The following is a 10,491-nucleotide window of genomic DNA, read 5'->3' on the forward strand; positions in this document are numbered from 1 at the left end:
TCCTTGTGAACCCAAGCATTTCACTGGCTTTGCACAGCACTGTATCACAGTACTTCTCTAGGACATTCTCCCAGGCTTTCCGTGATATTTGAGCAACAAATCCTCCCCGTGTCTTGCACAGTAGCTGAAAACCACAATTATTATAGATTCAATCTCAACTTTGACGATTTATTAGTGAGGTAATCTATGGAAATCTGCCTTCCTGAAATGTGAGGAGGAGGTTCATATGCAGGACGGTTGTTTCCTTCTGTAAACAGTTTTGTTGGGATAAGAAATGCTCCTCTCCAAATGATATACCAGCTCCATAGAAAATGATGCTTTTACTGTGAGCACCCATGAAAAAAAAGAAGAGAGGAGAGGAGAGGAGAGGAGAGGAGAGGAGAGGAGAGGAGAGGAGAGGAGAGGAGAGGAGAGGAGAGGAGAGGAGAGGAGAGGAGAGGAGAGGAGAGGAGAGGAGAGGAGAGGAGAGGAGAGGAGAGGAGAGGAGAGGAGAGGAGAGGAGAGGAGAGGAGAGGAGAGGAGAGGAGAGGAGAGGAGAGGAGAGGAGAGGAGAGGAGAGGAGAGGAGAGGAGAGGAGAGGAGAGGAGAGGAGAGGAGAGGAGAGGAGAGGAGAGGAGAGGAGAGGAGAGGAGAGGAGAGGAGAGGAGAGGAAAGGAAAGGAAAGGAAAGGAAAGGAAAGGAAAGGAAAGGAAAGGAAAGGAAAGGAAAGGAAAGGAAAGGAAAGGAAAGGAAAGGAAAGGAAAGGAAAGGAAAGGAAAGGAAAGGAAAGGAAAGGAAAGGAAAGGAAAGGAAAGGAAAGGAAAGGAAAGGAAAGGAAAGGAAAGGAAAGGAAAGGAAAGGAAAGAAGAAAGATTCTATCATATCCAGAATTTATTTAGGGGAAGCAAATGGTGGCTGGCTAGCACTGATGCTTAGCACTTTATAGTCAGGACACGGTGGCAGTAAAACTTCCATCCCTGTAGCATTAAGGCTGTCAGTACATCAGCACTTGTTAGTGAGATGTTGATATTCCTGTGTTGGAATACTGGGCTTGGAGTCCTTGCAGATGGGATTCAGCTTATCTAACTTCAGACATGGAAAGAAGTGGGACAATGTTCAGAAACATGGGCTATGATTCCTCTGTTCTGTTTTAGATGTCCAACTTAGAATGCATTTAATCTGATGAATCCCAGCCCATCTTATTTTATCTGCAGTCAAGCCAGGAATGTTACCCATATTATTTTATCTACAGCTAAGCAAGGCACGTTACCCATCTTTCCCTTTGGGAGTCAGACCCAGCATTCAGCTTGACTGATCCTATAAATAATGCCACATTGTCACTAATGGCAAAAACTACATGGAGCCTTGAATTTGTGTCCAATCCCAAAGTGACCCTCCATGGCAGAGGAAGGTCCTAAAACTCTTGATTCACTACTGACTCAGAGCAGGAAGAACTGCCTACTAAATTACAAACATTGCTCCCTCGTGGCTTGAATGTTTCTTGAACCCTTAGGTTTGTGCTGGGGCTGACTCGGTAGCTGTTTATTTGTATGAGATGTGGTTAGATAGCAGCAAACATGCACAGGTGCTGCTGCTTCTCTCAGCTGTAATTAGACAGCTCACCTAATGTGGGGACGGAAACATCCTTTGAGCTGTAAAACATTTGTCCTTCATTACCTGTCACCCTCTGACTTTTAGTTAGAGCGATGCTTCTTTTCCTGGAACATGCACGTAGTTAGGATTAATATCATAATCCTGTCTGACAGCCACTCGAAAGCTCCTCTGTGTTGATTGGGTTTTGGCAGCTGAACAGAGCTGCCACTGTGTTTTCTTTTGATACTGACTGGTGATAGGTTTGACAAGAAGTTAAAATGAAAATAAAATTCTCTGAAAAACAAAACCCAATTAGCTCTTTTGTTACTCTGGTGAAGTGGAACAGATACTTCAGCTGCTGGTGGTGGGACAGGCAGAGACCTGCTCCTCGTCCCCTGCTGCCCTGGGAGGACAGATGGATGAATGGTAGCGGCTGGCTTAAAGATGTCTTCATCTGTTCTGTTAGGAAGGGAAATCGAGTTTTGGCACCAGCTTTTAAAGAAAATAGAAGGTGCTAAATTCACTAAACTTTATTGGTTTGAATGTATAATAATGATAGTTTAATGGCAGGAGAGAGGCAGATAATTAGAAGTGAGTAGCTCTGATTGCCCTTGTATGTCGCTCCAGATAGCTTCTCAGTGCTCCCGAATCCTTGTTTGCTTTGTCTGAAGCTGAAATCCCACAAGGTCTGAATGTAGCCAGCTGTCTTGCTAACTAACTGCCAGCACTTTCCCTGAATGCAAGCTATCAGCTTCCACAACATCAGCCTCCTCCCCTGAGCTCTTCCTCACTGTCTCTCCCTGCATGATTGCTTTTATCTATTGCTTGCAGAGCTTCTTCTAATCATATTGCTTCTTGCCTCCAAGGGTCAAACACAAGACCATTGCTACCTACACAAATGGGGAAGACTGTCACCTCCGCTACACTGATAAGCAGTTGGCAGGCAGGACACTGCGAAGCAGGAGAGCAAACAGCCAGCAATCTGCAAACACCATAAATATGTTACATTCTCAGCAGGAAGATGGGCACTATATGTACCAAGAGGCCTTTGTTTAATGAGCTGTCAGAAAGTAGGCATGAAATTATGTTTGAAAACATGTGCAAGCTGAAAAGACAGGGCTGGGGCACTGAAAAACCTCTTTGCCTTTTCCGTGGCTGTTTGGAACATCTTATCGGTTTGAGAACTGTCATGTGACGAGAGCTATCACTAGCAAGGTAATAGCATTATAAAGCTGCTGATTCTTCTCTCTCAGCTCCATTTTTGTGACAGAAATGAGTAAGAGAAAAACTCAATACTTCTCTCTGCAGAATTTTTTTTTCTCCTGAAGGCGCAGCCAGGAACCCCAAAGTAAGCGTAAAGATGGGAGATAAATCAAAATTGTCATAAATTGTAAAGGACTAACTGTGGAAGCCAAGAATATCATTAATCCTGCAGAGATTGTGTTCATGTTACATCAATGCACCTCCCACCACTCATTGCTCTTGATCATATGCACACAAAAGCACTGCAGTGCAGGTGACTGCCATGTGCAGTGGCAGCATGAAGATGACATGGGGTTGGGGCAACAGCCTGCAATCCAGTGGCTGTCAACAGCAGTAAAACTGTGAAAAATATGATCGTTGCAGTATATTAACTGTGCTAGGGTCACTTTCAGTAGGTGTAATAGGCTGTGCAGCAACACCAGGCTTCCACTGCAGCTAAATCATGCAGAACAAGTTGCTAAAGGCTTAGAACAAATCCTCAAGTATCCTTTGGGGCCACAAAGTCCTTTCTTTCTAAGACAACTGGAGTGGTTTTCTTCATGCCTGAATGTCTGTTTTCTTTGTTTTTAAGAAACTTTTTGCTGCTCAAGCATTTGTGGTTCAATCCTGTGCTGAAAGGGAACACTGAGCTGGATCACTGTAAATTGGGAAGGTACTCATTCCCAAAGCTGGCTTCTTTTTCTTTTCTTTCTTATCAAGTGTGTGAATCAAAATCCAAGGCTTGGTTGGATCAAGTGAAGCCCAAATCCAATCTGCTCCTGCTCTTCTGAAATTCAGAACAAAATGAGTTTTGGAAAAACAAGCAAGCCAATCAAGAAACAGATGATCAACAGTATATGGATCCTACCAATTTTAGCCATAGCATGAACATATCAGATCACTAGCAGTGTAGTATCACCAGTGTTAAAAGGCACATGAAGTGGAGAGAAAAGAAAGTCTTGTAAACTGTACTTGTAGGAGTTCTGAAATGGAAAATGTACAAGCAGAGAGGGTATTTTGCAGAAGAATTTGATTATCTTTGAAGTTGGACTATTCATTAATTAAAACTGAAAATAAAATCAGATGTCAGCCAACAAGCAAGCAAAGAAATATTTCTGCCATTAAATATGTCCCTGAACTGTCATATTACTTGTAGTTTGGTGAGAACCTTATATGTGGGCAACATTCCACTACATGTCTGTGTCCCATGTTCTGCCTACTCCGTCTCACTGAGCATTCCCATTACACCATAGAAGATGTGGTCTTGCAGGAAGCATATTCTTAAAGGATAATACAGATGTAAGCCCCCTGTAGTTCACATATCACCAGCCTGAGTAGTTCCAGATAGGAGGATTCAAGCCATAAATCTCTGGTTTGGTATTTTTCCCATAACAGTCAAATATTTCTGTGGGGAAATGTTTAATGTTTTTCAATCTGCTTTTCCAGTGTTAATGTTTTGCCAGTGTAAAGCAGATGAGGACAGTAGAAGCAACAGATAAACTTGTTTCCTCTGCTTTCCGTTTGCTGATCTGAAAGAGGTCGATTTCTGCAAACGTGTTTCATTTTATCCTCACTAATATGCTTCAGTGCATAAGCAGTGTTTGATTATATTAAAATCATAATAGCATGGGTACTATAGAAACCAAAAGTATCCTGTTAATTCACACAAGAAACTGTTTTATCTGACCTTGAATGGATTATATGTTACACACAGGAAATACTTTCATTCTGTGGCCTTCTCAATGATGCAAACATTCATGAAAGACCACAGAGTTTCTTTCCTTCTCCTGAGAGTGTCTGGTTTCCAAGAGGTTATGTGCTATTTGAATTGGAGTTCGGTACTGAGCTGCAGGGAGATGGACAAACAACCCTCACGATGAAGGAAAACTGAAACCTTTCCATGGCAGAATTTTTGAAATTGAAGCATTTTACTTAGGTTCATGAGTTGCTCTTTTTCTAGTGTATTTTCTCTCTTGCTGACTTTGCTACTGTGTTTGATATAATATACATACAGAATTCTGCTTAGTTTTGACATTTCTTTTTTTTCTGCCTTTCATATCTCATTTTGCAGGGCGTTAAAAGGAAAAATGAAACTGTGATTTGCCACAGATTTCCCTTCTGTCCCTCACTGAGGGATCGCTGCAAGTTGTGCATTTTCCACTCTTTCCTACTGTTCACTTCCTTGCATATCCAAGCCTCTGCAAGGAAAGGAGCAAGAAGACTGGCCATGAAAAAAAAAAAAAACACAGAGGAAGAATGAGGAAAAGATCAAGAATTTTAGGGATTGTACAATGTGGGATGGCAGAGATCAGGAATTGCATTTTGGCCTGTTTTATGTGCTGCAGGATTGTCCATAACCTCACCCAAACAGTATCGGAAGTGGCCAAGTGGGACTTGTTCCGTCACTCACCTCTCCCACTTAAGAAGGGAAGCCCCAAGCTTCAGTCAATGGAAAAAACATACATTCCTATGAGGGCACTGAGCAGCGCTCTAAGACTTGAAATTCTACCTAAGCCTATTTGCTCTGTCAGTGGAAAGGTTGGGTGCCTTTGAAGGCTTCTGAATAGCAATTTAAGAGCCATGAAAAAAGCGAAGCAGGGAGCCAAGAGCACAAGGACTTCAGATGGAGCTTTCCAGCCTGGCTCAGCGTGAGCTTTTAACCACCTCCACCCAGAGCAGGGCCAGAGTCCCTCTCCTGCCCTTGTCAGCAAGGCAGGACATGGCTCTGCAGAACAGACAGTGAGGTAGAAACGACCGCTGTGAGCCTCGGTTGGGAGGGACTGAGCATTTTCCCCATCCTTCTTCGGCAGAATTGGCCAGGCTTCGAGGCATCTTTCATTTCCCAGCTCTGTTTTTGCTGCAGAAGACACAGCTTCTTTCTATTTTTCTAGACTGGCTGATCCCAGCATGCACCAAATCCATGAAGGGAAATAGGAAATGATTTTCTTAGTCCCTGAATTGACCCGCGGGTCTGACGATCCCGCTAGACTCGGCAGTTTCTCTGCTGGTTTGAGGAGAGCATGTTTATGCACCTGGGATCATGCAGCTTGAATTATTCTTTTAAACATTTTCATAAAGAGTGGCAGTGTAACAGAAATCACTAAACAAAATGTACATTGTGTGTGACAGTTAGCAACGGGCCGGTTCACAGATTGTTAAGGGCTATTGAAAGTCATGCTTGTGTTTTTCTTCTTTAACATTTTTCAAGGACAATTTGATTGCATTTCCCAGAAAGGTTAATATAAACAATCTGCTCCCCTCATTTTTATGAGAAGCATTTAAAAGTAAAACGTCCTGCTGTTATTTCACTATTGCCTGTGTTATTGATGGCCGAGGATTCCCAAATAAGTTCCGAAATTTTGCAGCTTTGCACATTTTTGGGAGAATTACTCAAAAGTCCACTGTCGCATTCGCCATCCACAGCAGCCCTGAGAAAGATAAAACTTTATTCAGTGTCTCTTTAAGCCTAAAAAGCAGGATTCACCCCTTGGACTTTAGCCTCATAAAGATTAGATATCTACTCTGAACCAGTTGTTGAATGCCCTCCACAGCCAGAAGAGAGGAAGAGAAGCAAGTCTAGGTGCCAGCTAGGCTCATCTTTTGTAGGTGCCAGTCTTTGACATAAGTGACTTACTTTGTGGAAGCAGCTTTCCTTCTCCACAAAAAACAACGTCAGTCCAAACAGCAGACTCAGACTGTGTCATCCCCGTCCTGCCCTGGTATGCTCTCTGGCTCTGCCCCACAGATCACACTGGTAGGACCCCTTTTACTGTCAGTGTCTGCCAGGGTGACCAGCTGGCTCCAATGCTTACAAATGTACTCTGCACCTAACAAACATGGAAATACTGCCTCAAAGATTAACTTCTGAATGTACTTATGAGTATTTTTTGGCCAAATTTGCAATTCCACTGTAAGTCTACAATCACAGGTAGGTTTTCCATCTTATTTCTGGTTAACCTGTCATGTTAGTATTTATTTTCAGTTTATTTGGGTGCTTTGAGTATGGGGGTGGACTAGCAAGGGACCTATACAGGTCCCTTCCACCCTAAACTTATGTATGATTGTCTCTATGATTTTCACAAAACCAATATATTACTTACCAGTCATTTAGTGTGTTGTCCAAGTCAGATGTTACGTTGATTTTGTTCCCTCCTTTCCCCGCCCTCCACATACAGAATTGAAAACACGGATAAAATGAACAAAAATGAACTCTCCTTGGTCAAGTGTTAAGCCTCTCCACTGCCTTCCCACCAGTACATAAAATGGACCTCTTGCATCAGACTGCATTGGTTCTAAGGATTATCTCAGTGGTTAAAACTTCTGGTACTGAGGTCAGTAGTGAACCTCCCACCATCCTGAGTGGTGCGAAGCTCTGGGACAGATTTTTGTTCACATGTTCACCTGCTCACCATAGCACTGCCCACCATCCTGCTGTGGTGTTTGCTGAGGTGCCCTTAGTTCCTGCAGGAAGGAGCTGCATACCATCTTGGCATTCTTCAGCACTGAAAATGATGCCTTAGCATGAAAGGTGCATGCATTTCAGAAAAACACAAAGTTATCCAGCTGCAACATAAGATTTTTGATTCCGGTTAAATCTGGAGAGATGTGATTCATAAGGTGTAGCTGAGACCAAGTCAGGACCTTCCCCTCTCAAGGCAGGCCAGGGCCAGGTTGTGCTCTCAAACCCACACGTGCATTTCCCATTTCCTGCCCTTCAGCGGCTGCACAGCCACTCTTTCAAGGGCTGACAACACAGAAACGGGGCTCCTCTGCTCATATGTGAGCAGATCTCTGCCTCCTGCCAGCCCATTCTCCCCAGAAAGCTGCTTCTTTAGTGGCATTTTCTTTGCTATCCTATTTGTTTCTCTGCACATGTATTACTATTGCAAAACCCATTCTTTACACTCACCCCGATGCACAGAACACTTTTGTTCAGATTTGCTGGGGCACATTTGATCTCAATGCTGTGATCACCAATGCATAAAAAACACGTTGCCAGTTTTCATTAGATTATTGCTGGCTGCAGATGCTCAAACACAAACGGTCACTTTATATTAAAAATTACCCTGTGCACAGAACTGTGTGTGTGTATATGTAGAAAGATGCGTGTGTTTAAAAGTGACCCTCTTTCAAGAAAGAATGGTTGAAAAGAAAAACATACACAAAAAAGCAAAACCGACAACTTGCCACCACTGTGTTAAAGCGGCACTTAATATACACCTCCAAAAAGACAAACAGAAGATGTGATAAAAGTTCAAACCCCAAAATCCAGAGTCTGGAACCAAGGGGGTAGCCAGCACCAGCAGGTCAGCAGTGCCACACCACGGACATCCTTTTTCTCAGGTGCCAAGTGATGCCACAGCCTGGCACCAGGCAGCAGCAGATGTGAGTACTTCCACCAGGCCCCGCTTAGAGGAAGTTCCCATTAAAATCTCTCAGTGCCAGTCATTCAGGCCCTAAAATGTCCACAAGTGACTAATGGTTTCCGATGCCTCCAGTGCTTTGGCGCGTGGCTGGATTTCTGAAGAGAGGTGTGGGTGGTCTCTAATAATTAAGCTCTTTTAAGAAGCAAACCCAAAATTAATGGTTGTTTTCCAACATTTCCAGTATTGATATAGCCTTTAAGCAGAGAAGCCTAAGATCTTCCTTCATGCTGAAAAGATGACAGCCCCCATACTGGTGAGAAACTCAAATATATCTCGGTAACGCTCCCTATATAAGGAACGTTTTCCAGAGTCTCTCATTCACTGCATAAAAGCCCACTACAAGACAGCTAACATATCTAAAATATACTCCCTGCTCTCCAAGACGTACTCACAAATCATCTGGTTTAAAAGAGCCCTCTCCAAGTGTACTTCACAAAGTTTTCCATTTTGCCCTCCCAGGCAGCCTAGCAACGTCGCTGGTGATAAATAATGCTGCGAAGGAAATTCTGTGTCAACTAGGAGGGTTACAGAAAAAAACCCACTGAAGAAAATGTACCAAAAGTATAATTTATTGCCCCCCAGCATCTGCTTTTATCTGTATCCTTTTGAGAGCAAATTAACAAGCCTTGCGTATCTCCATATGTTTCTTTCTGCGGAGCATCACGGCTGTGAAGGTGCATGTTTGTTTGGTCTGTAATAACAAACACGTATGTTTGTTATACACTGGAGAATGTGAGGATTAAATGTTGATGATACTTTTATAATATGATAAATCACCACAAGAAAGAAGAAATATTTTAAAAGCCATAAGGATTTTTTCTTCTTTTGTCTACAGAAAGCAGCCCAAATCCCAGCGTTTCATGTGTACTTTTCAGGTAATAAAAGCAGCTGCTTTCAAAATGTGAATAAACCCCATATGCTTACTAAAACCACCCCTCAAAGGCCAGCAATGAATTCACATTATTTTTTAAAAATTGGAATTGTTTTTTTTTTTTTTCAGTGCCAGAAACAGAATGAAAGAAGTGACCTTTATTTGAATAACCATTTTTTTTCAACTTGTCAATACCCAGTGTATGTATATATATTTATACATACATTGTATATATACATATATATATATATAAAAGATATAGGCAACTCAGTTAGAAATCCACTCAAATCTTTTAACTACGTTCTCAAGAAATACAGGCAACATTAAAACCCAATCTGTATTATGTGTGCAGAAAAGCAGTGTTGAAAAAACATATATTTCCTCCCAAATTAATGGTGAATACATTTAAGCCAAAGAAAATTCCCAGTGCAGTTATTTTTTTTCTAAAAATATCTTTGCCTTAACTTTAAAATCTAATGTTGGCATAATTTCTCGACTAACAAGAAGGGAAAGCAGTATTAATGTACTCAACCAGCTTCTTGCATTCAATTCAATGTCAATGTTCAAAGTACTGTTGAAACATGGCTATAGATGATTCTGATCTTACCGCAGAAGAAAACACATATCTGTATATAAAAACATGGGCAGTGTGGGCCAGAACCTGAGCTCAGAGCAGCTGGGGGAGCCAATGGGTTGTGCTGAATCACACCAATTAGGCGTCCACATCCGAAACAGGATTGTCGAGGGATGGTTTACTCGAGCTAGACACAGCGACTGTTGCAGAGATAACATTTGTCCAGTTGCAATGGGGCCTTTAATCATCTGAGACTGCTCATGATGCTTTGTTAACAGCCATCCTTTTTGGTTCATTTAGGCACTTAAGCATTTTTCTGTCAAACTACTGACATATGAAAATAATATACACTGGTAATGTCACTCCAGATGAATCAGAAAGCAACGTTAAGACCTTTGAATGACAGGACAGTCTTAGAAATTGAAATTATTAATTGAAAATATAACTTCTGCCTACATTAAAAATGAGAACCTTGCAGCCATTTAGCCAAGGAGCTTCAGCAGGATGATGCCCTGGCACATGTGGCTGGACTCTGCCCCTGTCTCACAGTTGGACATTTTGTACAAACTTGCCCCAAATCTGCCCCATTTATTGCAAGCCTTTGCAAAACCTTGCTGGGCCCACATTGGTCACAGACTTGTGGGATTTGGCTCTATCTGTGCATAGCCCAGACAGCAACTGAGATGTTAGATGATGCAGTCCAGCCCAGCTGCCTCCTGCTTCACACTGTTGTAGCCTCCTCGTCCCAGGAATACAGAATCATGGAATCAGTAAGGTTGGAAAAGATCACTAAAATCATCTTGTCC

This window comes from Gallus gallus, chromosome 2 (genome assembly GCF_016699485.2).
Source record: "Gallus gallus isolate bGalGal1 chromosome 2, bGalGal1.mat.broiler.GRCg7b, whole genome shotgun sequence".
Classification (NCBI taxonomy): domain Eukaryota; kingdom Metazoa; phylum Chordata; class Aves; order Galliformes; family Phasianidae; genus Gallus; species Gallus gallus.